Below are 11,591 nucleotides of genomic sequence, written 5' to 3'. Positions count from 1 at the left end.
CTTGACGTAGGGTCCAAGTCTCCTGGATCATGTTCATTTCGAAAATCACGTTCCCGGAGGTTTCATTCTGTTTGGACTCCATTTGATATTCCTTTTCTGCGAAACTTTGAAATAGGCAAAAACATCAATTCTGGGCTGGGCCTCCGGTTAATAGGTTAGTCCCAAAAATAATATAAAAGTGGATAATAAAGCCCAATAATGTCCAAAACAGTAGATAATATAGCATGGAGCAATCAAAAATTATAGATACATTGGAGATGTATCAAGCATCCCCAAGCTTAATTCCTGCTCGTCCTCGAGTAGGTAAATGATAAAAAAGATAATTTTGATGCGGAGTGCTACTTGGCATAATTTTAATGTAATTCTTCTTAATTGTGGTATGAATATTCAGATCCGAAAGATTCAAGATAAAAGTTCATATTGACATATAAATAATAATACTTCAAGCATACTAACTAAGAAATTATGTCTTCTCAAAATAACATGGCCAAACAAAGTTCATCCCTACAAAATCATATAGTTTAGTCATGCTCCATTTTTGTCACACAAGAATGCTCTCATCATGCACAATTGTGACGCCAGGATAATTAAGCTACAATGATGACACGTCACCTCCGTTATTGTTGCTAATCTCACGTTAGTTCAAAACCGATTCAAAATCCAAATTCTAAAACAAGTCAAACAACAAAAGTTTTCAAAAGTTAAAACAAAAATGTTCCGGCGGTGCCATAAATCGTATATTTGATTATGGTGTAATAAACACATTTTTATAAGTGCCTAAGAATTTGAAAATGGATTAAAACAGAAAAGAAAAATAAATAAAAAGAAAAGGAAAACACAAAAACAAAACTAACAAAAAGAAAAAAGAAAAACCCCTGTCGGGCCTTGGCCCAGTTGGCCAACCAGACCAACCAGGCCGGCCCAGCCGCGCACCTCCCCCACTCCCTTATCCCCACACCCCCGCAACCCCGAACCGCCACCGACACACCCCCACACCCCCCGCAAAATATCTCCTCCCCCCTCTCCCTGATTGGATGGGGATCAGGGAGGAGGCGCCCGACGCTGTCGCCCGTCGCTGCCTGGAGACCGCGCCGCCTCGCCGGACTTCTCCGCCGGCCTGCTTTCCCGCCGCGTGTCGTCCCCATCCCCTCCCCGCACCCCGTTGCCCCGTCCCCTACGGCCCCAGTGAGCACGCGCCTCGCTCCCTCCCTCTCCCTCGCGCGCTCGCGCTCGTCGCAGCAACCCTCCCCCCCCCCCCCCCGCGCGCGCTTACCACGTCACCGCACGCCCCGGTCTCCACCGCCGTGCATGCCCACGCCATCTCCGGCCGTGCCCGATGCGCGCTGACCGTGCCCCCACCCGCGCACCGCACCGCCGTGGCCGTGACCTGCGCCCCTCAACGCACATGCTCCCGCGCGCACCTCTGCATCCGCCGCCCCTCTTCGCACCCGCACCGCGGCTCGCGCCGCCGCCCGCGGTGGCCTCGTCCGTCGCATGCTCCTTTCCGCCGCGCCCCCCATGCTCTCTTGCCGCGGCCCCTGCTCGCTGCTTCGTTGCCGACCACGCGCCGCTCCGTCCACGGCCTCGCCTAGCGCAGCCGCTCGCCGCCGCCGTTGCGTCCCGCCTCCGCCTGTGCTGCTCGCGTGCATCATCGCTCCCCTCGCCACCTGCGCCACGCTCGCTGTCCTCCCCTCCCCGGCTCCACTCCGGCCTCCTCGCTGGCCGCCTGCGTTGCTGCCATTGGCGCCGGCGTTTGCCTCTGGCCTAGCCCCGCAGCACCAATCGGGCACTCAAATGCGCCCGTAAACCCTCGCACGCACGCCCAAACCCATTAGGCCTCCCTGGCCTATGACATGGGGGCCCCACACCCCATAGCGTTTGAAAAAAAGAAAAAAAAATAAATAAAATAATTAATTAACTTACTTAATATTAAATAATTAATTAACTTAATTAATCTTAATTAATTAATTAAAGAGTTAATTAAACTAATTAACCTAAACCATAATCTATCTATACTTATACTAATTACAGACTCCCAAGAAATTACCACGTTAATCAGTAATTAGAAACCGTTCATCTCGTGGGACCAAATTTAAATGGTGTAGATCAATCAATATAATTATATCACCATGTCTCAGTTGTAAAACTAGCCGCCACCTATAGATCTATGTATAACCGTTGGACCCGTCCTCATTAATCTCCTTCCTCCTCCTTATCTCTTTATTTTCTCCTTCCTTCCTCTCACGAAACACATCTTCCCTCGCCCACAAAAAAGGCCATCTCCTCTGCCACCTCTTTTGATCTCCCTGCCATCCCGATTAATCTTTGTTGCCTCGGCTCAAGGAGGACTGGTTGCCTCTACATCTCTGTGTGCATCTGACGTAGTTATAGCAATGGCAGATCAGATTGAGGTTCAGAGCCTAGACAAAATTGCATTGACGAACTGATGGCCATGAAACAAGGCTCAAGGAGGACTGGTCGCCTCTGCGCCTCCGTGTCCTCTGTTGCTTGGAGTTTGAGTGCATCTGATGCAGTTATAGCAATGGCAGATCAGATTGAGGTTTGGAGCCTGGACAGAATTGCATCGACGAACTGATGGCCATGAAACACACAAGTATGAGTCAAGCGATCAATTAAATCAACCAATGTCGCAGTACCCTAGCGGTAGGCCGTTGCAGCTTGTTGAGAGGAAGGCTTAGGCCTGAGAAAGCAACAACATCAGAGGCCCAATGCCATGGACGTCACAGGCATGGAGGTAACATGGGATTTCTCAAGGCAGCACTGTCGGTTGAACTTGAATATCAAAAGGTTTATAGGAACATGTTGAGGTATGCAGCCATATGTTCTACACTACATAGTAATTTCGCCTTTGTATACCATGGCAGATGAACGCGTATATATATATAGCTATGCGAGTCAAGACATAGGTTTTTCTCGCCATGAGCAGCATGGAAAATATATCCCAATCCTTCCCATGATACTGACCAGCCTTGCTCTGCATCTTGCTCGATAGCGAGATGATCTTGATCCGTATTTCCAGTTCTTCTACAATATTGATAGTAAGATTCTTCTTCTCCACAGCAATGAAAAGCAAGATGTTAGAATTAGGAATGACACATGAGCCTTCCAGATCGTAGTATAAGAAACCTAATCCTACTTAGACATGTGCTATTCGCCTATATATACATGTACTAAATTGCAACAACCCGGTCAGAAATATAGTGAAAAAGAAGGCACTAGAAGTGGAATTAACCTGTATTACACGTGTGTTTTATATGTTTCCAGCAGGCGATAATCGATTAGCATGTGCCTCAAGTGCATGCATGTCTAGACGTGAATCCATCAGGCATTACGTGTGTGTTCTATCTATGTGTGTGTAGAAGGAAAGAATTGTTTAGAGTGAGCCTCACGTACATGGATTTCTAGAGGGAACAATCCAATGAAAAGTGTTTCCGGTACTTAGCTTGGCTTAGGTACTTGCACGTTCTGCCATCAGCCAAAAGCACCGGCAAAGAGCTACCCGTACAACCGTGTCATGTATTTCAGCAGAGCTAACTTAAGATTCTCACTTGACCAGGTCAGGGACCGAGTCTTTTATGTTTTTCAATATGCTACTTTCATAATTAAGTTCATGTGAACATCCAAACACAAATCTGTCAAATATTTATACGCGAATAAGAAAAAATAGTGACACTATTGCCACAAAATAAACCTCAATATGGTTATAAAGATAAAATTAGATAACTAGCCCGTGCGAATGCACGGGTTAACGACTAGTTAACTAAAACAGTCAATGACAGGGGGGTCCCACCCATGTTGACCAGTCAAACGTTGATTGGTCAACTGGGTCCCTCTGGCCCACCTGTCAGCCACTGGGTAAACTTTTGTGTACACTATGCTGGGTGTGCCTAGCAATTTAGCATTTATTTTCGAATTAAAAAAATTCAGAATAATATTAAAACTTTGAAAAATCATAGAAAATTAACCGTAGCTCGGATCGAAAAACTTTGTACATGAAAGTTGCTCAGAACAACGAGACAAATCCGGATATGCAGCCCTAGCATAGCTAACATGCAACTTTCCCCCTCCAGTTCATCTGTCCGAAAAAGCGAAACACCGGGAATACTTTCCCGGATGTTTTCCCCCTTCACCGGTACCACCTCGTACCGCGTTAGGGCACACCTAGCATCACGCTTTGTCATGGCATGCATCGTCATGCATTTGTTTGCATTATGTTTATTGTTTCTTCCCCCTCTTCTCTCGCTAGACATCGAGACCGACGTCGCTGCTACCCAGTACGACAACGGTGTTGAGGACCCCTCTCTCTTGCCAGAGCAACCAGGCAAGCGCCCCCTTGATCACCAGATATTGCCTACTCTTCTCTCTACTGCTTGCATTAGAGTAGTGTAGCCTGCTACTGCTTTCCGTTAATCCTACCCTGATGCATAGCATGTCCTTGCTACTACTGTTGTTACCTTTACCTGCAATCCAAATGCTTAGTATAGGATGCTAGTTTATCATCAGTGGCCCTACATTCTTGTCTGTCTGCCATGTTATACTACAGGGCCGTGATCACTTCGGGAGGTGAACACGGGCATATACTACATACTTTACACTATTACATTACCGGTGATACTGTTTGGAGATGGGGGCTGAAGGGGTAGGTGGCTGCATCCAGGTAGTGGTGGGCCTGAGTTCCCGACGGCCCCCGACTGTTACCTTGAGGCGGAGCGACAGGGCAGGTTGAGACCACCTAGGAGAGAGGTGGGCCTGGCCCTGGTCGGCATCCGTGGTTATTTCAAAATAACACGCTTAACGAGATCTTGGTATTTGATCTGAGTCTGGCTACTGGCCTATACGCACTAACCATCTACGCGGGGACAGTTATGGGCACTCGACGTCGTGGTATCAGCCGAAGCCTTCGTGACATCAGCGACTGAGCGGCGCGCGCCGGGTTGGACTAGAACGCCTACTCTTGTATAAGGGAGGCTAGGTCTGCTCACCAGCCGCGTACACAACATGCAGGTGTGCAATGGGAGATGGGCCCAGACCCCTGCGCCGCGTGCTGACCTCTCTGTTGTGCCTAGGTAGGGTTGCGACGTGTTGATCTTCCGAGGCCGGGCATGACCCAGGAAAGTGTGTCCGGCCAAATGGGATCGAGCGTGTTGGGAAATGTGGTGCACCCCTGCAGGGAAGTTGATCTATTCGAATAGCCGTGTCCCTCGGTAAAAGGACGACCCAGAGTTGTACCTTGACCTTATGACAACTAGAACCGGATACTTAATAAAACACACCCTTCCAAGTGCCAGATACAACCGGTGGTCGCTCTCTCACAGGGCGACAAGGGGAGGATCATCGGCTAGGATTATGCTATGCGATGTTACTTGGTGAACTTACCATCCACTCTCTTCTCCTGCTGCAAGATGGAGGTTACCAGAAGCATAGTCTTCGATAGGACTAGCTAGCCCCCTCTTATTCTGGCATTCTGCAGTTCAGTCCACTTATGATACCACATATGTAGTGTAGCTCCTTGCTTGCGAGTACTTTGGATGAGTACTCACGGTTGCTTTCCTCCCCCTTTTTCCCCCTTCCTATACTTGATTGCTGCGACCAGGCGATGGAGCCCAGGAGCCAGACGCCACTGTCGATGACGACTACTACTACTCGGGAGGTGCCTACTACTACGTACAGCCCGCTGACGACGACCAGGAGTAGTTTAGGAGGATGCCAGGCAGGAGGCTTGCGCCTCTTTCGATCTGTATCCCAATTTGTGCTAGCCTTCTTAAGGCAAACTTGTTTAACTTATGTCTGTACTCAGATACTATTGCTTCCGCTGACTCGTCTATGATCGAGCTCTTGTATTCAAGCCTTCGAGGCCCCTGGCTTGTAATATGATGCTTGTATGACTTATTTTATTTGTAGAGTTGTGTTGTGATATCTTCCCGTGAGTCCCTGATCTTGATCGTACATGTTTGCGTGTATGATTAGTGTACGATTGAATCGGGGGCATCACAACAACCCCGATGACAAGCCAAGCAATTGTTTCATACTTTAGTAATCTCAAACCTATAAACTGTCACAATATATGAGCGCGAGCCATGGACATAGCACTATGGGTGGAAAAGAATATGATGATGGGAGTTATGTGGAGAAGACAAAAAAGAGAAAGTCTCACATCAATGAGGCTAATCAATGGGCTATGGAGATGCCCATCGATTGATGTTAATGCAAGGAGTAGGGATGGCCATGCAACAGATGCACTAGAGCTATAAATGTATGAAAGCTCAACAAAAGAAACTAAGTGGGTGTGCATCCAACTTGCTTGCTCACGAAGACCTAGGGAACTTGAGGAGGCCCATTGTTGGAATATACAAGCCAAGTTCTATAATGAAAAATTCCCACTAGTATATGAAAGTGAAAAAACAAAAGACTCTCTATCATGAAGATTATGGTGCTACTTTGAAGCACAAGTGTGGCAAATGATAGTAGCATTGTCCCTTCTCTCTTTTTCTCTCTTTTTTGGGCCTTCTCTTCTTTTTTATGGCCTTTCTCTCCCCTTTTTTTAATTCCTCACTTGGGACAATGCTCTAGAAAATGATGATCATCACACTTCTATTTATTTACAACTCAATGATTACAACTCGATGCTAGAACAAAAGATGACTCTATATGAATGCCTCCAGAGGTGTACCGGGATATGCAATGAACCAAGAGTGACATGTATGAAAGAATTATGAACGGTGGCTTTGCCACAAATACTATGTCAACTACATGATCATGCTAAGCAATATGACAATGATGAATGTGTCATGATAAACGGAATGGTGGAAAGTTGCATGGCAATATATCTCGGAATGGCTATGGAAATGCCATAATAGGTAGGTATGGTGGCTGTTTTGAGGAAGATATAAGGAGGTTTATGTGTGAAAGAGCGTATCATATCACGGGGTTTGGATGCACCGGCGAAGTTTGCACCAACTCTCAATGTGAGAAAGGGCAATGCACGGTACCGAAGAGGCTAGCAATGATGGAAGGGTGAGAGTGCGTATAATCCATGGACTCAACATTAGTCATAAATAACTCACATACTTATTGCAAAAATCTACAAGTCATCAAAAACCAAGCACTACGCGCATGCTCCTAGGGGATAGATTGGTAGGAAAAGACCATCGCTTATCCCCGACCTCCACTCATAAGGAGGACAATCAAAGAACACCTCATGTTTCAAATTTGTTACATAACGTTTACCATACGTGCATGATACGGGACTTGCAAACTTCAACACAAGCATTTCTAAAATTCACAACTACTCAACTAGCACAACTTTGATATTATTACCTCCATATCTCAAAACAATCATCAAGCATCAAACTTCTTTTAGTATTCAAAACACTCATAAGAATTTTTTTACTAATCTTGAATACCTAGCATATTAGGATTATTTAAGGAAATTACCATGCTATTTAAGACTCTCAAAATAATCTAAGTGAAGCATGAGAGATCAATAGTTTCCATAAAACAAATCCACCACCGTGCTCTAAAAGATATAAGTGAAGTATTAGAGCAAAACTATATAACTCAAAAGATATAAGTGAAGCACATAGAGTATTCTAACATATTCCAAATCATGTATGTCTCTCTCAAAAGGTGTGTATAGAAAGGATGACTGTGGTAAACTAAAAAGCAAAGACTCAAATCATACAAGATGCTCCAAGCAAAACACATATCATGTGGTGAATAAAAATATAGCTCCAAGTAAAGTTACCGATGGAAGTAGACGAAAGAGGGGATGCCTTCCGGGGAATCCGCAAGCTTTCGCTTTTAGGTGTCCTTAGATTATCTTGGTGGTTCCATGGGACTCCCCAAGCTTAGGATCTTGCCACTCCTTGTTCCATAATTCATCAAATCTTTACCCAAAACTTGAAAACTTCACAACACAAAACTTAAAGTAGAAAATCTCGTGAGCTCCGTTAGCGAAAGAAAACAAAAGACCACTTCAAGGTACTGTAATGAAATCATACTTTATTTATATTGGTGTTAAACCTACTGTATTCCAACTTCTCTATGGTTTATAAACTATTTTACTAGCCGTAGATTCATCAAAATAAGCAAACAACACACGAAAAACAGAATCTGTCAAAAACAGAACAGTCTGTAGTAATATGTATCTAGCGCAAGATCTGGAACCCCAAAAAATTCTACAATAAATTTCTGGACGTGAGAAATTTTTATATTAATCATCTTCAAAAAGAACTAACTAAATATCACTTTCTAAATAAAAATGGCAGCAGTTCTCGTGAGCGCTAAAGTTTCTGTTTTTTACAGCAAGATAACAAGACTTTCCCCATGTCTTCCCAACGGTTCTACTTGGCACAAACACTAATTAAACACAAAAAGCACAACCAAAACAGAGGCTAGATAGATTATTTATTAATAAACAGGAGCAAATAGAAAGGAATAAAAATAAAATTGGGTTGCCTCCCAACAAGCACTATCGTTTAACGCCCCTAGCTAGGCATAAAAAGCAAGGATAGATCTAGGTATTGCCATAATAGTAAGATAGAACATTAAAACTCTTTTCATATTCCCTACGTTCGGCAGAAAGTTTTCTTTGAGGCAAGCAAAAGTAATCAAAAGGGCTAAATTTAATGGGACAAAAGTCCCCAAGATCAACCTTGGGAGGTATAGGTTCCTCCTTTGGCCCTTTGTATTGCACAACCAATTCATCATTATAAATATTCTTTTGACAGAACTTTGTGAGCCTAAACTCAAGAGAATATCCTAGTTCATTATTTCGAACGGCCAAATCATCATTAAGTTCAGAAATTCTATCAACTAAAACATTGGTAGGAACCCTTTTTATAAGATTTTCATTGAAAGCAACATAGTCTAGGGATTGAAAATGCATTATTTCTTCTTGATCAAAAAGGATAGCCTCTATGGGAGGACGGCAAGCGTCCACCCTATAATGTGCAAAGATTACTTTGGCGTCATTTATTAGAAATCTGAACTCATGAGCCAAAAAGATCGTAGCGTTACGCTTAACAGAAGAATGCTCAATATTAGAAAAATCTAGGAAAATCCTTTGTATGCAAGGGTGCATGTGCATGAATTGTCTGTCAAGTTCAACTACAAGCTTGGCAATAGCGTCCGCAAGACTACTAGTTCTATGAAGGATAGAACTACCCATAGAAGGCAAAGCACCGGCACAAGTAAAGAAATCTTGGATAACTCCTTTTCCAATAATATTACCACTACCAATACGGAATTTTTTTGTATGTAAGATAGGGGGTTCTTCAGCAGGAACGTCAGAATTTTTCATTATATTATTATTATCCATATTGACAATAATTTCCCCAATTTCAGACATGACGGTAGAAAGTGCAAAAGGCAAAAAGAGGCAAATAGAGAAAGAGAGGAAGGATAGAGCGAGAGAGGGAGAATAAAATGGCAAGGGTGAAGTGGGGGAGAGGAAAACGAGAGGCAAATGGCAAATAATGTAATGCGGGAGATAAGGGTTGTGATGGGTACTTGGTATGTCGACTTTTGTGTAGACTCCCCGGCAACGACGCCAGAAATGGCTCATTGTCGGGAGTCAAATCTTGACTTGCGCGAACCTCCCCGGCAACGATGCCAGAAATCTTCTTGCTACCTCTTGAGCACTGCGTTGGATTTCCTTGAAGAGGAAAGGATGATGCAACAAAGTAGCGTAAGTATTTCCCTTAGTTTTTGAGAACCAAGGTATCAATCGACAAAAGAAATAATTTCTCGCAACCAATTCAATAAGGGGTTGCCAATCCCTTCACGGACACGTACGAGAGTGAGATCTGATAGATATGATAGAATAATATTTTTGATACTTTTGTGATAAAGATGCAAAGTAAAATAAAAGCAAAGTAAAAAAGCAAAGGAAATAACTAAGTATTGGAAGATTAATATGATGAAGATAGACCCGAGGGCCATAGGTTTCACTAGTGGCTTCTCTCAAGAGCATAAGTATTTTACGGTGGGTGAACGAATTACTGTAGAGCAATTGACAGAACTGAGCAAAGTTATGAGAATATCTAGGTATGATCATGTGTATAGGCATTACATCCGAGACAAGTAGACCGACTCCTGCCTGCATCTACTACTATTACTCCACTCATCGACCGCTATCCAGCATGCATCTAGAGTATTAAGTTCATGAAAACAGAGTAACGCCTTAAGCAAGATGACATGATGTAGAGGTATAAATTCATGCAATATGATAAAAAAACATCTTGTTATCCTCGATGGCAACAATACAATACGTGCCTTGCTGCCCCAACTGTCACTGGGAAAGGACACTCCAAGATTGAACCCAAAGCTAAGCACTTCTCCCATTGCAAGAAAGATCAATCTAGTAGGCCAAACCAAACTGATAATTTGAAGAGACTTGCAAAGATAACCAATCATACATAAAAGAATTCAGAGAAGATTCAAATATTGTTCATAGATAATCTTGATCATAAACCCACAATTCATCGGTCTCAACAAACACACCGCAAAAAGAAGATTACATTGAATAGATCTCCACAAGAGAGGGCGAGAACATTGTATTGAAATCCAAAAAGAGAGAAGAAGCCATCTAGCTAATAACTATGGACCCGAAGGTCTGAGGTAAACTACTCACACTTCATCGGAGAGGCTATGGTGTTGATGTAGAAGCCCTTCGTGATCGATGCCCCCTTCGGCGGAGCTCCGGAACAGGCCCCAAGATGGGATCTCGTGGATACAGAAGGTTTCGGCGGTGGAATTAGGTTTATGGCTCCGTATATGATCATTTTGGGGTACGTAGGTATATATAGGAGGAAGGTGTACGTCGGTGGAGCAACAGGGGGCCCATGAGGGTGGAGGGCGCGCCTGTGGGGGGTAGGCGCGCCCAATCCTCGTGGCTTCCTCCTTTATTTCTTGACGTAGGGTCCAAGTCTCCTGGATCATCTTCGTTCCGAAAATCACGTTCCCGAAGGTTTCATTCCGTTTGGACTCTGTTTGATATTCCTTTTCTGTGAAACTCTGAAATAGGAAAAAACGGCAATTCTGGGCCAGGCCTCCGGTTAATAGGTTAGTCCCAAAAATAATATAAAAGTGGATAATAAAGCCCAATAATGTCCAAAATAGTAGATAATATAGCATGGAGCAATCAAAAATTATAGATACGTTGGAGACGTATCAACGAATGTGTTGGTTTAACTCCTGGATGAAAGCTGCAATTGATCTATCCTTCCTGGTGCTGATCATCTCCCATTGCTCGTCTCGGCGCCCAAAAATCTGGTAGATAGTATCCTTAAGCTCCTTATGGTAAACTTCTCCAATGCGTCCCATGGTGATGTGAGCTGCCATACTTTTTCCTAGGCTCCAGGTTGGTGCATCGAAGGAAAACTCTATGGGCTTAGTGACTGGTGTGAATGTCCTTCCTGGAACTTGAACTTGAATCATCCATCGCTCCTCTTCTGGTAAAGTGGCATTGTAAGTCCCGGTGAAGCTTCATATTCCAATGTTCAGGAACCTAGTGACTTCCTTCAAGTGTCATCGAAAGGGTGCGTCTTCATCCGGTTGTGCAAACTTGT

Source organism: Triticum aestivum, chromosome 7A, assembly GCF_018294505.1.
Source record: "Triticum aestivum cultivar Chinese Spring chromosome 7A, IWGSC CS RefSeq v2.1, whole genome shotgun sequence".
NCBI lineage: Eukaryota > Viridiplantae > Streptophyta > Magnoliopsida > Poales > Poaceae > Triticum > Triticum aestivum.
This window is presented reverse-complemented; position numbering follows the sequence as displayed.